Source organism: Alligator mississippiensis, chromosome 1, assembly GCF_030867095.1.
Source record: "Alligator mississippiensis isolate rAllMis1 chromosome 1, rAllMis1, whole genome shotgun sequence".
NCBI lineage: Eukaryota > Metazoa > Chordata > Crocodylia > Alligatoridae > Alligator > Alligator mississippiensis.
Genome location: NC_081824.1, coordinates 223,516,041 through 223,531,647, shown reverse-complemented (window position 1 = coordinate 223,531,647; position 15,607 = coordinate 223,516,041). Strand labels below are relative to the sequence as shown.

At 42.7% G+C, this 15,607-nt stretch overlaps 1 protein-coding gene across 1 annotated transcript in view; it reads right to left on the bottom strand.

Moving 5' to 3' along the window:
* Positions 1-15,607, bottom strand: part of PAK5 (p21 (RAC1) activated kinase 5) — a 264,366-nt gene that overhangs the window by 64,181 nt on the left and 184,578 nt on the right. The window lies entirely within an intron of this gene.

Here is a 15,607-nt window from a genome sequence, read left to right as displayed (position 1 = left end):
CAGTCGCAAAGCTTCCTCACGTGTGTGGATGAGCTCTGACTTAAGAAGTCTATGGGCAGACAAGAGACAAAGTGCTGCTCAACCTGGCAATGGGGGATGATCTATTCAGTGACTTAATGATTGAAGGGAAGCTGGGAGACAGTGACCACAAACTGATCACATTCACTATCCACCGTAAAGCTGGCAAGTCAGTAAGCAATGCAGAAGTCCTCAACTTCAGGAAAGCTGACTTTGACAAGCTCAGGAGACTTGTTGGCAAGGCCCTAAGGGACCATGACACAAAGGGGAGGGGAGTCCAGGATGAGTGGTTGCTTTTCAAGGGAGCGATCCTGAAAACCCAAGCAATGTTTATCCCATCTCAGAGGAAAGGTAGTGAAAGGGCACAGCAGCCCCCTTGGCTCTGCAGGGAACTTGTGGACCTCCTGCGTCTAAAAAGAAAGACCTATAAAGAATGGAAGACTTTGAATGGAAGACTCCCACCTCAAAGGAGGAGTATTCTGCACTGGTCTGGACCTGTAGGGAGAGAACCAGCAAAGCCAAGGGTGCAACTGAACTCCAACTGGCTACACGTAGCAAAGACAATAAAAAGTCCTTCTTTAGATATGTGGGAAGCCAGAGGAAAAGCAAGGGTAACATTGGACCCCTGCTAAACCAAATGGGACAACTGACACCCAGGAAAAAGCCAACCTGCTTAATAGGTGTTTTGCATTGGTTTTTCACCAGCTCCAAGGGATGGCCCTGCTCAATACAGTGCGGGACGACCAAGGTGAGGGAGAACTGTTCCCCTACATCAACGTAGACCATGTGAAGGAACACCTTGAGAGGCTTGACACCTTCAAGTCAGTACACCCCAGGGTACTTAAGGATCTGACAGGCATCATAGCTCAGCCACTGGCATGGATCTTCCAGAACTCCTGGTGCTCAGGTGAAGTGCCCAAACATTGGAAGAAGGCCAATGTGGTGCCTATCTTCAAGAAAAGGAGGAAAGTAGATCCGGGGAACTAAAGGCCTATCACCCTGACCTCTATCCCAGGGAAGATCTTGGAAAAAATTATCGAAGAGACCATTCTTGACAAAGTGGCTGATGGCAACATCCCGAGGGATAGCCAGCATGGGTTTGTTGGGGGGAGGTCTTGCCTGACCAATCTCATCTCCTTGTATGACCAGGTGACATATCACCAGGACAAGGGAGAAGAGATTGACATCATATATCTTGATTTTAAAAAAGTATTTTATCTGGTGTCCCATGATCTCCTCATGTAAAAATTGGCCAACTGTGGTTTGGGCTACATCACAGTCTGATGGCTGGGGAATTGGTTCTAAAGTCAGACCCAGAGAGTGGTAATAGATGGAAGTAAATCACCACGCGCTGTGACCAGTGGGGTCCCCCAAGGTTCTGTCCTTGGGTCTATACTCTTTAACATCTTTATTGATGGTGTAAACATTGGTATCAGAAGCAGACTGGCCAAGTTCGCCGATGACCCCACACGTAGGGGTAAAGTGTCCACACCTGAGGCCAGGATGGTGATCTAGGCCGACCTTGACAGGCTTAGGAAATCGGTGGACGAAAACCTGATGGCATTCAACACTGAAAAATGCAAAGTACTCCACCTTGGGAAAAAAACCCCGCAGCATACTTATAGGCTTGGCAGTGCTACACTTGCTAGCACCACGGCTGAAAGGGACTTAGGGGTCATGACTGACCGCAAGATGAATATGAGCCACCAATGCAATGTCGGAGCTGGTAAAGCAAGCAAAACTCTGGTTTGCATCTATAGATGTTTCTCAAGCAAATCCCAGGATGTTATCCTCCTGCTGTACTCAGCCTTGGTGAGGCCGCAGCTGGAGTACTGGAATACTGCATCCAATCCAATACAATGTAAAAAGGATGTGGAGAAGTTTGAGAGAGTCCAGAGGAGAGCCACGCACATGATCAGAGGGAAGGAGAACAGGCCTTATGAGAGGCTGAGAGCCATGGGACTCTTCAGCCTGGAAAAGCACAGGCTCAGGGGGGACCTGGTGGCTGCGTATAAGTATATAAGGGGTGTACATCAGGATCTGGGGGAATGCCTGTTCACCAGAGCGCCCCATGGGATGACAAGGTTAAACAGTCACAAACTCCTCCAAGACCATTTCAGGCTGGACATAAGGAATACTTCTTTACTGTCCGAACCCCCAAGGCCTGGAACAGACTGCCTCCAGAAGCGGTGCAAGCACCTACTCCGGACTCCTTTAAGAGACATTTGGACGTTTATCTTGCTGGGATCCTTCGACCTCAGCTAACTTCCTGCCCCTGGGGCAAGGGGCTGGACTCGATGATCTTCTGAGGTCCCTTCCAGGCCTAATGTCTATGAAATCTATGAAATCAACTTTATAATAAAGGAGTAGAAATCATAACATCAAAGTGAACTGCTATGGCCTTATCAAAATCAAAGTATCCAATATTTTTTCCTGTTAAAATTTTGGATAAAATCTATACATTGTTACATTTGTTTAGTTTTGTTAAATTGACATTTGTATAGAATAGTGTTCCATTGGAAAATCAGCCACCAAATGTGTACCAATAAATCTTTACACCTCCTACACTTCTATGTATCCTGTCAGAGGCATATACCTGTTTGCTACTGAAAATACATGTGGTTTTTTAAAAAAGACTGTTTAAGACAGCATCAAAAAGATTTCCAGAGAGACTTTTGTGATCTCTATGCTATAAATCCAGCTGCCTTCATAGTTACAGTTCTGTTTCTCCAATTACTTGCATACAGACGCACTGCTGTACATATGCAAATTGTTTTAGAAGTTAATGGGGTTGTGTGTGCATACAATTGCTTTCAACTGAAGAGACTTTAGATGGAGCTGCAAAAAGTTCTAAAAAATTATCTAAAAGATTATTTTTGTGACTGAAAATGTCAGAAATTTAAAATTCACTGCCCCAGGGACTTCAAGCACAGAAGCAAGTACTGTGTCCCACTGGAGAGCTGCCAACACCTCCTTTCCAATAAAATCCAGCTCCTCTTGAGAACCCTTCAGTAAGAGATCAACAGTTTTAAAATACGACACATTTTTAAGGTATAGAGAAAGAATTCCAGCTTCAGGATCAACTCTTGGCCACACTGAACCTTGAGCTGTTGTAAAAGTTTTGGAGAGATGATGTGTCTTGTGAATAGGCAAGGGTTTCCAAAAAGTGTACCCTACTGTTGCATGGCATAAATCTGTATTGGGTAGCTTTTGTGAATTTGAGCTGGAAATAAGTTGTCCTTAGCAAAATTCATTGCTTTTAAACTAATTTTGTGATCGGCCTCTATGCACCCGCATACATATAATTTGCCAACATAAGTTTACCTCTCTGTATCTTAATCTTTGGCTTTTCAGCTTGGGAAAGAAATGTTCATTGCTAACATTTCAAGTGCCCTTTATACTTAGAAACAGTAGGCATGTCTACATAGTACAGTATAGGGCTGCACCCTTGCTAATAAGCAGTGCTTCCCAGCAGAACTATTAAACATTTATGGAGTGTCACACTAACAAGGCTAATTAAACTAAGGCATCTCTGCACAGTACTCTGATATGCCATGTGGAAATGATCTAGTTGGGGGTGGTCCTGCTTTGAGCAGGAGGTTGGACTAGATGACCTCCTGAGATCCCTTCCAACTGTAATTTTCTATGATTCTACTACCCTGGTACACAAGCTAGCACATTCATAGCTAGTAGGGCTGTGAGAAATTTTGCCAGGTGTTTTGTTTCGACACTGTTTTGACTTGTTTCAAGCTTGAAAGAGTGAAATCAAAATGAAATGAAAGGTTTCCAAACAGCCTTGAAACAAAACGAGGGCACTCAAAACGTTTCAAAAGTTTTGAGTTTTGAAGGTAGGCCTGCTTGCAGGGCAACAGAAACTAAGGAGAGGGAGGGGGAAAAGGGGGGAAGGAGTGCTCTCATTATTGACTGTGTAGCTGGCCAGTGACTGTGATCTTTCCCTGATGTCCCTTCCAATCTCAGCTATCTGGGGGAGGGACGGAAAAACAGCTTCACCTTAACACACATACACACACACACACAGTAACACAAATTTTGCTTGTCAGCAGTTTGAGGTGAAGTTTCCCAGAAACCCCTACACCTATCTCCTAGAAACTTGGCTGGTTTCATGGTCGCAGAAGGGGCTACCATCCCTGCAAGTTTCATCTAAATCAGGCAAGAAAAGACAGTTATGGGCAGTTTCATGCTTCCCCATTATAGCCTAAGGGCAAAACATCAAAACAGCATCAAAACAGTGAAATAGTTTTGACTAAATGAAACAGAACAGTGATACTGAAACAAAAATGAAACTCAAAATGAAACACTGTTCCATTGAAATGGCAAAGCGGAAGTCGAAAAGAAATGATGCTGTTTTGCACAGCCCTAATAGCTAGCTCTAGGTATCTGCAAAGAACTATACTGTACTGTGTAGATTTTTCCAGGGACTCCAAAAGTACATTAAAATGTTATGACCCTGTTAATCTCTAAAGAAATGTTGTTACTTGTGTTACTTTTTTGACTGTTAGCTGCTAAATGGTTTCTTTTTAATTATAATAGGAGGACTGAGAAAGCGATGATTTCATATTTGTTGTGATGTAGCCTCAGGCCTATAGAAGGCACTTGATTTTGTGCTCCACTAGGAACACCAGCAAAGGCTGACTCTGTTGGCTTCTCTCCCTCAGTTTCTAAGGATTTCTATCTTAAATTCATTCTGTGTGAGTCAGTATTCACTGAGATATTTCCCTATCTGCAATGCCTAGGTACATTTACCCTGCCTCAGAGCAGATGATGGACTAGGTTACCTCTCTGCTTCCTTAGTCCTAGTGCCAGATGGGGATTGTCTGGTTCTTGGTGTAAGGGTTGCCCTAATATGGGGCTTAAGTAGGGTAAGTGGACTGCAAAACTTGGGCTGGGCCTTTGTAGAGGGGTGGAACTCACTGAAGGGGCACAATCTGTCTACAGTGGTCCATACAGGAATACTTTTTTTTAATATATTTCAGACATATTTCCCCTTCCTATAACAACACATGTTGCAGCTTTTATTATGTGAAAAGTGCCACCTTCAGTACCTATCTGTAGAAATATTTTCTAAATTAGTAAGCAAGGAAGGAAGGAAGGCTTTTCTTCCTCAATCTTTTTCCCTCTAATCTTTTCTTTGGACTGCTTTACCTCAGTTTTGTTGGGGCCTAATTTTACATTCTTCAACCAAGTAAAGCTCTATTTGACTTTAACTGGATTGTGTCTGAGCAAGGTTCATTGGATAAGGGCCAGATCCTCACATGGCATAGAACAGTGCCCCTCCAAAGAATTTAATGAGCTGCTCTAATGTACACCAATTGAAGGATTTGAGCCTAGGAATTTACTCTTGCTTTATAATGCTAATATGCTAAAATGGGACCTGTAAGAACTAACACACTGCATCACAGTGACTTTTTAATAAGATACCACAGCAGATGCATAAGCAGGAAAAAAGCAAGTGTTTGGAAGTCTGATTTTATTTATAATTCTTGGTTGATGTCCAAATCCAAGGCATTTCTCTTCTAGTTTTTCCCCTTGTATACATCTGTTCAGATCCAGAAATCACAAACAATTTTGCACAAGATAAACCATTATAAGGAGAGGCAGGCTGACAGGTTTTCACCTCCTAATATTCCTATTTTTTCTTTGTCCCCTACAGAATTATGGGGCATGATCCTGCAGCTTTTGTTCTCAAATACACCCAGTGAGTCTAATTTAATGGAGTCACACAAGTGTGAAACTGAACTAACACAGCGGTCAGTCAGTAGAACCATCGGGGTCTTGTCTGCATCGGGAAATCACGTTTTAGAGCAAGTGCTGACATAACCCCCTTGTCCAATCATTATTACCAATGAAAAGGTAGCATAAAATGTTGCTATATCAGAATAGTACTACTGTGCAGGCTCTTTGTAATATTTTGCAAATTAAAAAGTCAGCCCTGTACACAGGGACAATTATGTTTAACATTGTATCAAACAACTCATAGTTGACACTTCTTTTTGAAGTGAAAACTGATTTTCTGACTAAACAAAAATGCTTGGGAAAGAATCTTCTTTCTGTGGAAAATTAAAAATCTGAGCACTCCGATCCTGAAGCAGTTCAGTTTTGAAAGGCCACCATGGTGCCTCTTGGGTGCTGTAGCCCAGGTGTCTCATGCTCACATTCTCTTCTAACGGCCATGTTATACAACTGTCAAGATTAACTACCACCTGTCACTAAGAGAGGAAGAGACCATGGGTACCTGAGGGAAGATAAAGTCTTACCAAGGAGGAGAAATGGAACATAAGAAACCCAAACTACCCTCACCAAGACACTGTACTGGCATTTTAGAATAAAAAGATTTTGTTTCTTTGCTGGAAAAATGTGTCAAAAGAACCAGCTGACCAACTCTATGCTTAATCATGACATAAAACTATGTTAAACCTTGCACAATTCCTTAATGGAATGCATTAATGGAATTCTGCACTGCAGAGAAGCCCAAGGCATTCAAATGTGGTAACTATGGGGTGATATTCTGTATAATCTATGATCTGTGAAGGTCTGACTAGCACCTATCATCAGCAATGATCTAAAACAAAAAACTACTTAGAAATTATTAAAATAACACAGAGTAAGTATTTTGTGTCTTCGTGATTTGCTTGGGGAATACAGTAGAAGTATCATTGCCCTTTCTGGAGATTAAACAGGCAACAAGAGTACAGTCTTTAAAAAGCAGTTTTAATCAACACCCACAGTTTAAGCCTTCTTACTGGTTCATATGACATTTTTCAAAATGAGGTTCATATTATGCCAAAAACTTGAGTATTAACAATTTTAAGCTTGATAGAAGATTAACCTGATTATACCAGCTTGATTTCTTAGGGGAAGAGTTCAAGGATCGCATTTGATTGAACTTTCTGAAATACTGAAAAAAGAAAAATTCCAAGGCAATGGTATTTTACACCACAAAAATAACTGTTTTTATCTGACAGCTTGGGCAACAGGAAATTTATTCTGGGGAAGTTATACTCTAGAGTTTGTTTTTTACACTGCTTCAGTCATGGTGATGTCCCCCTTTTTCATTAAAAAAAAAATGTTGACAATATAATGTGAATAAGCCATTTCAAGTACCCTCTTGTTTCATTACTCAAATGTATGAGTAACAGCTTTTATATCTGCACCATGACATATGTGCTAGCCCCAAACCAACATTTCTGTTTTATAACATGTACACACAATTTCCTAAAGATTCTTCTGCTCTTAAAACCATAAGTCATTTTTGTGTATTACAATAACTTTTAATACACCCTTAATCAAATGCAGTATGTGACATCTAGCCCTACCAAACTCAATGGGGAATTTGGCAATTGGTTTCAATAGGATTTCACCCTGTAAATCAGCTGGATTCCTTGGGTGTGGTTTGGGATAACCTTGCTTATTTTGATCAGTGCCCTATGAGCATTGAAATTGGCTGCGTTATAAGGCAGTGGTATGAAATGACAGAAGTTAACACAGCTTCCACAGTTTGTAAAAAAATACAATTGCTCAGAAAGGGAGACTTACAATCTCAGAGGGAATCTAGGAGAAAGCTGATAGTGTGACATGATCTTATTGAACATCTGTGGATGCATCTACATGACACCCTACATCACCATAGCGAAGCACTATATCACCATACATTGCACTACGGCGATGTAACGATCATGTGAGTCTATGCATGATCAGCAGCTATGTCAATGTAGTGGTGTACAGGTGAATATTGCACTGTGCTTTAGTACTTTCAAAAGTACTAAAGCATGGCACCATAGCAACATTGCTGTACGGTGATCTGTAGATGCCCCCAGTGTGGAGATAACAGATCTATTGAAGCACGATTAATGGTATAGTGGAAAGCTATATTAAAGTGAAAACCATAATACTAGTGCAATTCTCCTGCTTATGCTGAAGTGGGATCTGTGAAAACATGGGATTCCTGTTATGAAGAAGTTATAGTGTAGTTCCAGATTAATCAATTACAAAATAAAGAAGCAGAAATAGGAATGATCAAACATTCAGGCAAAGCCTGGTTATAAATTATGTACTAACACATCACAGACACATGCGTGACTTCTGCATTATTACTCTACCTTCTCCATTCACTTATCTGAACTGGTTAAACTACAATGAACAAAATGGGTTAGAATTATGGGAATCATGAGGATTCCAGATGTTCTTTTATTTTTCATATCCCATTTTTTCTTCTCTTCTTTTTCTAATACCCTCCTACCCTTATTAATGAAAGCTGCATCAATATAGTGTTTAACAGCTGACAGACCGAAGGCTGTGGGTGGTTTTATTGGGACATTATATGCAAGTGAACTTTTTAGTACTTTTCTGATAGCTCAAGGTGCAGGGGAGGCATAAAGAAACAACAGTATGTATTAGTCAGTATACTTGGCCTTTAGGAACTGACTGCATCGTGAGCTGAAGTGATCTGCCAGTAATCCATTCATTAGAAATCTCCTCAGATAATCCTCAAATCAAAGAACAGGTTTGGACTATTCTTCTATTATAGTAGTAAGTTGTGTCTTTCATCCTTTATATGAGAGAAACAATATGAAGAAAGTGCATAGGTATAAATGGGCTCCAAATGACCATGTTTATTAAATATACACAAGTATAACAGGCCTAACAGATAGCTGCTTTGGCTAGATTCTGGCTGCTTCTATAACATAGAACACAGTAAGCACATCTACACGTGACATTTACTGCGAAGTTGACTAATTAACTATGCAGTAAAGGTCTCAGCATTTACATGTGTGCCCCTATTAGGGCGCACAAAACTAATAAACTCTGCAGCAGGGCAGGACATATAAATACAAGTCCTACCCTGCTATGGAGTTTTTTTGTGCACAGCAACGCACGTGTAGAGACTGACCTGGCTGGCTGGGGCGTGAGGGTGCTTCAATGCCATGTCTGCCTTCCAGCCAGCCCCACACTGAAGCACCCTTGTGCCCCAGAAAGCCCCTCCACAACATGCTGAGCCTGGTTGGAGAAGCCCTGGGCTAGCAGGGGACCTCCCCTGGACTGCCTGCCAGCCAGGGCTGCTGTGACCCAACCCAATATGCTGTGCTCCAGGCACACATGCAAATGTGCGCCTGGGATCTTCCCAGGAGCAATAAACTGCGCAATAAACTCTGTTCCTACACGTTACAGGGGCGTTTTAGGGCACTTGTGCATGACGGGGGTTTAGTTCCCTAAACTGAAACAGTGGGTTTTTAACTGTGATGATTAAAAACCCACTGTTTCAATTTAGGGGGTTCTGTCACTGTTACAGCAAGGGGCCTAGTCCTCTTTTTTTTTTGCAGAGCGTGCCCGCCTCTCCTGCAGCCAGAGGGTGAGTTGCCGGCAGGCCCTAAGCTGTAGAGGCCCCAGTCCTTCCCTTCACAGTGGTGGCACACCCCGGGCAGGCTGCTAGCAGGTGGGTGCTGCCCCAGCTTGGAGGCAGCACCTGGCCTGATCCAACTGTTCCCCCAGCTAGAGTTGGGGAAGTGCCCGCCCATTAGCAACCCACCCAGATAACCCCGGGCGGTGGCGGGGTGGGGTGCCACAACCGTGGAAGGAAGGTCCTGGGCCCCTTGTAGCTCAGGGGCCGCTTGGCCTGTCAGAAGCTCCTTCCCTAGCCATGGGACATGAGGGCAGGGGCAGGCTCTGCCTGCCTCTTCTGTGGCATGGGGGGTGGCAATCTGTCAAAAGGCTGCAATATTACAAATAGCTACGTTGTAAATTAAACTACATGGGGATGAGGTTCAGTTTGCAATGTAACAAACTCATTTAAATCATAAAAAACCCTGTACATGTACAGCTTGATGCACTTAAACTACAAAACTGGTCAACTTTCATCACGTATACAACTGCCCTTAAGAGTGTAATTTGAGTTGGGCTGAGATGGCAGTGTTCTGATATGGATTATATTTAGCCTTCAGGTTCTAGGCTCAGTCAGGATGTTTACACTGGATTCAAGTGTCAAAACCTTAAAAATCTTGTGAGATTTCAACACTGTCTCACCAATAACAGAACCAAAAAAATATCCCTCCATTCTAATTTTGGATCTGACTCAATCCCAAACCTTAAGAGCAAATTCAGGTCTGTGAGATTCAAATCCAGGGTCTCTTGACAGTCAACGGTCTTGTCTGGGGCCATCTCTGTAAATAATCACAAGATACAGGAAACACAAACTTAGGATCCAATATTCAGACACATTTGAGTTTCTGGAGAATATTTGAACACTCGTGGCACATGGGCCAGGTCCCAGAGGACTGGAAAAGGGCCAATGTGGTCCCCATTTTCAAGAAGGGGAGGAAGGAGGACCCAGGCAACTATAGGCCAGTCAGTCTCACCTCCATCCTAGGCAAAGTGTTTGAAAAAATTATCAAGGCTCACATTTGCGAGAGCCCGGCAGGAAAAATTATGCTGAGTGGAAACCAGCACGGGTTCGTAGCAAGTAGATGATGCCTGACTAATCTAGTGTCTTTTTATGACCAGGTTACAAAACACCTGGATGCAGGAGTAGGGGTTGATGTTGTTTACTTAAACTTCAGGAAGGCCTTCGATATGGTATCCCACCCCATACTGGTGAACAAGTTAAGAGGCTGTGACTTTGATGACTACGGTCCAGTGGGTGGCAAATTGGCTAGAGGGTCATACCCAGAGAGTCGTGGTGGATGGGTCAGTATTGACCTGGAAGGGTGTGGGCAGTGGGGTCCCGCAGGGCTCGGTCCTTGGACCGATACTCTTCAATGTCTTCATCAGCGACTTGGACGAGGGAGTGAAGTGTACTCTGTCCAAGTTTGCAGATGACACAAAACTGTGGGGAGCAGTGAACACACCAGAGGGCAGGGAACAACTACAAGCAGACCTGGACAGGTTGGACATATGGGCAGAAAACAACAGAATGCAATTCAACAAGGAGAAATGCAAAGTGCTGCACCTAGGGAGGAGAAATGTCCAGCATACCTACTGCTTAGGAAATGACCTGCTTGGAGGCACGGAAGCAGAAAGGGATCTTGGAGTCCTAGTGGACTCCAAGATGAATATGAGTCGTCAGTGTGACGAAGTCATCAGAAAAGCCAATGGCACTTTATTGTGCATCAGCAGATGCGTGACGAATAGATCCAAAGAGGTGATACTTCCCCTCTATCAGGCGCTGGTCAGACCGCAGTTGGAATACTGTGTGCAATTTTGGGCGCCGCACTTCAAGAGGGATATGGATAACCTGGAGAGGGTCCAGAGAAGGGCCACTCGTATGGTTAAGGGCTTGCAGGCCAAGCCCTATGAGGAGAGACTAGGGCACCTGGACCTCTTCAGCCTCCGCAAGAGAAGGTTGAGAGGCGACCTTGTGGCTGCCTGTAAGTTCATCATGGGGGCACAGAAGGGAATTGGTGAGGCTTTACTCACCAAGGCGCCCCTGGGGGTTACAAGAAATAATGGCCACAAGCTAGCAGAGAGCAGATTTAGACTGGACATTAGGAAGAACTTCTTCACAGTTAGAGTGGCCAAGGTCTGGAACGGGCTCCCAAGGGAGGTGGTGCTCTCCCCTACCCTGGGGGTCTTCAAGAGGAGGTTAGATAGGCATCTAGCTGGGGTCATCTGAACCCAGCACTCTTTCCTGCCTACGCAGGGGGTCGGACTCGATGATCTATTGAGGTCCCTTCCGACCCTAACATCTATGAATCTATGAGTTCACATGCAAATCTATACTTTGTAGAGCAGATCCATGCCCCTACATTAGTACTCTCCTAGGCACATTCATGTTTGTTATATCTGTAAATCCACAAAATATGAGACAGTGTGAAGCCAAACTCAGCACATCGCTACCCAGACATCACCCTGCTACCACACTACTTTACAAGACATATGTGCAGTCAAGACACATATGCATGGCTCTGTGAATAAATACTACGTGCCTTGCATGTAAAGTAAAATAGAGGGAACGCCTGGGTAAGAAACAGCTATAGACATGCATAAGGACAAAGTAGATGGGGGACTTTGGGTTATATATTACATTAGGTTTCTCTTTGATTACTGCAGAAGATGTATGACTGCACAGTTGAAAATCCCTCTCTGTACTTTTTTAAGATAGTAATGACTGTCTTTTAATGTTACTTTGACCAGCAGAGAGGTTGGTTTTCAAAAGATTTTCATTCATGTCTCTTGCTTTCTTCCAGGTTTTTAAGCAGAGTACTTCAAAAGCACTTTCTCTCTTTATCTCCGACCATACTGGTTCACCTCTCTTTTATTTTCCCTCTGAGAAGAAGTTAGGTCAATCAGGCATGCCATTTCTTACCATTTATCAACTGTAACTTTGATCTTTGTTAAAGTGCAGCATGATGCTTTTTTCTGTTACAGTTTTACTGGTTGAACCAATTTAAGAAGTAAATTAGGCTCCTAACAGATGTTACATTCATTGTGGGATATATTTGATTTTTCTGCAACAAATCTCAGCATAAAAATGGCTAATTTGCCACAAAATGGTGGATCTACCACAGAGAAACTGCTGTTTCAAACAGCAATTTCTTTGTTTTGCTGTGAGAAAGATGTCTGGCTATCTTTTAGACCTTCCACTATCCCACAGTGCTCTGTTCTCCCCTGCACCCAACTCCAAAGTTGGGTATCTTCTGCTATTAGCTGCAAGTGACTGAACTGAAGGAATATCCTACAGGCCAGGCTGCTTTAAAGTAGCCTATGGACAGATTTTATAATTCCTACAGACAGATTTACATGTTCGCAAAGGTTGCTCAAAAACAAGCATTATGAATCCAATTCATGGGGTTCCTCTTAAATCCCTTAGTTACAATAAAACTGCTTGATCAAATGGGGCATTTATATACGTTCTTATTTTCCAGTGATGCACTTCAGATCTGACACTCAATTATTCAGGTCTGCTCCACACATGAGCTGAGGAGAACTGCACCGTGCTGTGCGCGGTTGTATAAGTGGTGAAATTTGCGTCAGCACACAGAAAATGATGGCAATGCACTTTTGAACTAAAGCACCCCCAAGGTATTTTAGTTCACAAGCGTGCCACCACCATTTTCTCGGCACTTAGACATACTTCGCTGCTTATACAACTATATGCATTGCAGCGCTGGGCGCTTTTCAAAGCCCCTGGCACTGCGATGCAGATTTGTGTAAAAATGCCCATAATTTCTAACTTTTCTTGTTCCTCCCTAAATATTTTTCCCAACTGTCAATTGAAAGAAATCAGTAAAATGTCTGTGCCAAACAAACTGTACGTCTGAGTTAAAGCAAGGGTGAAAATCATGATTAAAAGGAGGTTGGTGTCTATAATTACATGCAGATAACTACTCTTATCAACAGGCAGTTAAGTTAGTAGATGCTCAGCACGCACCACTGTTCCTCAAACTCTTTGACCATGGGAGAATTTAATGCTCAACAATCAAAAGCTGGAGAATCAGGAAATGCAGAGATAAAAGTCTTTACAAAATAAAGGGAAAAAAGAACCAAAATTGTGTCTTACACACACACACACACACACACACACACACACACACACACACACACACACACTTTAGAGGCAATTAACAAGTCCAAATGAATTTCTGAATATATTATGGTCCCCTTGATTTCTCCCATAATATCATAATATTTTGACCTTAGGAAATTTAGAGATTTTTAGTAGAAAAACAAAGTAATGGAATAAATTTGATAAATTGCACAAAATCTAATAGTATGAGGCAAAGATTTTTCTGGGTGATATCTTTTATTGGACCAACTGCCTGGCTGGGATAGTTGTAGACAGACGTTTAAATGCAGAACATTCAAAAAATGACCTGAGGAATGCCCTGCATTTGAAATCTTGTTTACATCTATACCAACCATGCAGCTGATCTAATAAAAGATACCACCCACAGAAATCCTTGCCCCTCAGATATTTCCTGGGCCATTTTGGCTACAATATCACTCCAACACTAGCACCAGAAGCATACCCTAGCTTTAATTTTCTAAAGGTGGGCATCATAAACAGTAGTCTAATCAACAGCAATACCACAAAAGAACATGACTGCACACCTTGAAATGTCTTCCTCCTGAAATCTTGTTTACACAAGAGGAAGAAATGTATGTAGTCAAGTCAGATTTACAAGGCAGGAGTGACTAAAGAAATAAAGAATCACCTGCCCTGTTGCTTAAATGAAGCCCAAAGGCAGCTTTTCATTTATTAAACCCATTCCCAAAGGAAACAAAAGGGCAGAAGTTTGTGGAGAAATTTTGACCATGTAACCTGCTGTGAAAGGTGACACACAGGACAATAAAAGAATCCTATTTATCAGAAGCTGCGGAAACCCTCTGGACTGCACCACTTTCAACTGCATTTCACTTTCAGCAATTGATTGGCCATGACACCCTTAATAAATCAATCTGACTATCTGACCAGAGATCATAAACAGCTGTTCTTTCTCCTCTCTGTACCACTTAGGACAGCAAAGGGAATTAAAAAAAGGAAATTGGACTTGTAACTGATACTGCTGCTTAAACCACACGATTAGGTCAGTGTGAACTCAGATGTAGCCCTGGTTACTACACTACATATCGTGATGTATTATTTATATTGCAGCAGCACCAAAGGGGCCTCAAATCAAGACTGCACCCCTGTGCCATGTAAGCACTGTTCGCGTGAAGAGTAAGATACATTCCTTGCCCCAGTGAGACTACCATCCAATAAGGCAGTCAGTGAGGGAAGGGGAGAATGGTATTATCTCCATTTGCAGGAAGGGAACTGAGGCTTAATGATCTTAAATGACTTGATCAAGGTCCATGACTGAGTTGAGACCTAAAATTGGATGTCCTCAGTCCCAGTGCAGCGGACTAATCAGAATATTAGCCTTCTTATGATATATCTAGAAGGGGGCAGGATTTCAACACAAATGAGATCGTTTCTTCAGCTGTATTCAAGCTTCAGCAGCACAGAGGGCAACCTCTTTAGGCTGCTATCCTTCAAACACTTTCTCCTCAGTTGGGCTTTAAGAACCAATGGTGTACTGTGTGGGTAGGAGTAACAAGGTTTTGCCCTCCGGTGGCAATTGCTGGTGTCATCCTGTTGTGGGCAGGACAAATGACAGGAATAATCCAGGCACTAGGACAGTGATTCTCAATCACAATGCCATGAAATCCTTTGAAGAATGCTGCCAAGTACAAGGACATAAGTGAGTTGTGAGGTGATAAATGAAGGCTCAAGGTTGTCCTTTTGGAGACACTTCACTGCCCCCACTGCCCAGTCCCTCTGCAAGGAGGTAAGCGCAATCTATCTTATTTAAAAGATAAATTAGTTTTCAAAATGGGGTGCCACTCACTTCACAGAAGTTATAGAGGGGTGCTTTGAGTCTGAAAAGGTTGAGAACCACTGCACTGGTTTAAGCTACTCAGAAGTAGCAAATGTGAGACCTCTGAAAGCCAAGTAACCTGTGTACAATTCAGCACTAGGCTTTGGTTGACAGTAAAGGCAAAAGTCAGGTTCTTGTGGAGAGAAGAGCTGCTTTGGCCACACTAACCTTCACATCTGGTCACTGTCAGTAAGGAGCACTGTCATGTGTACTAGCAG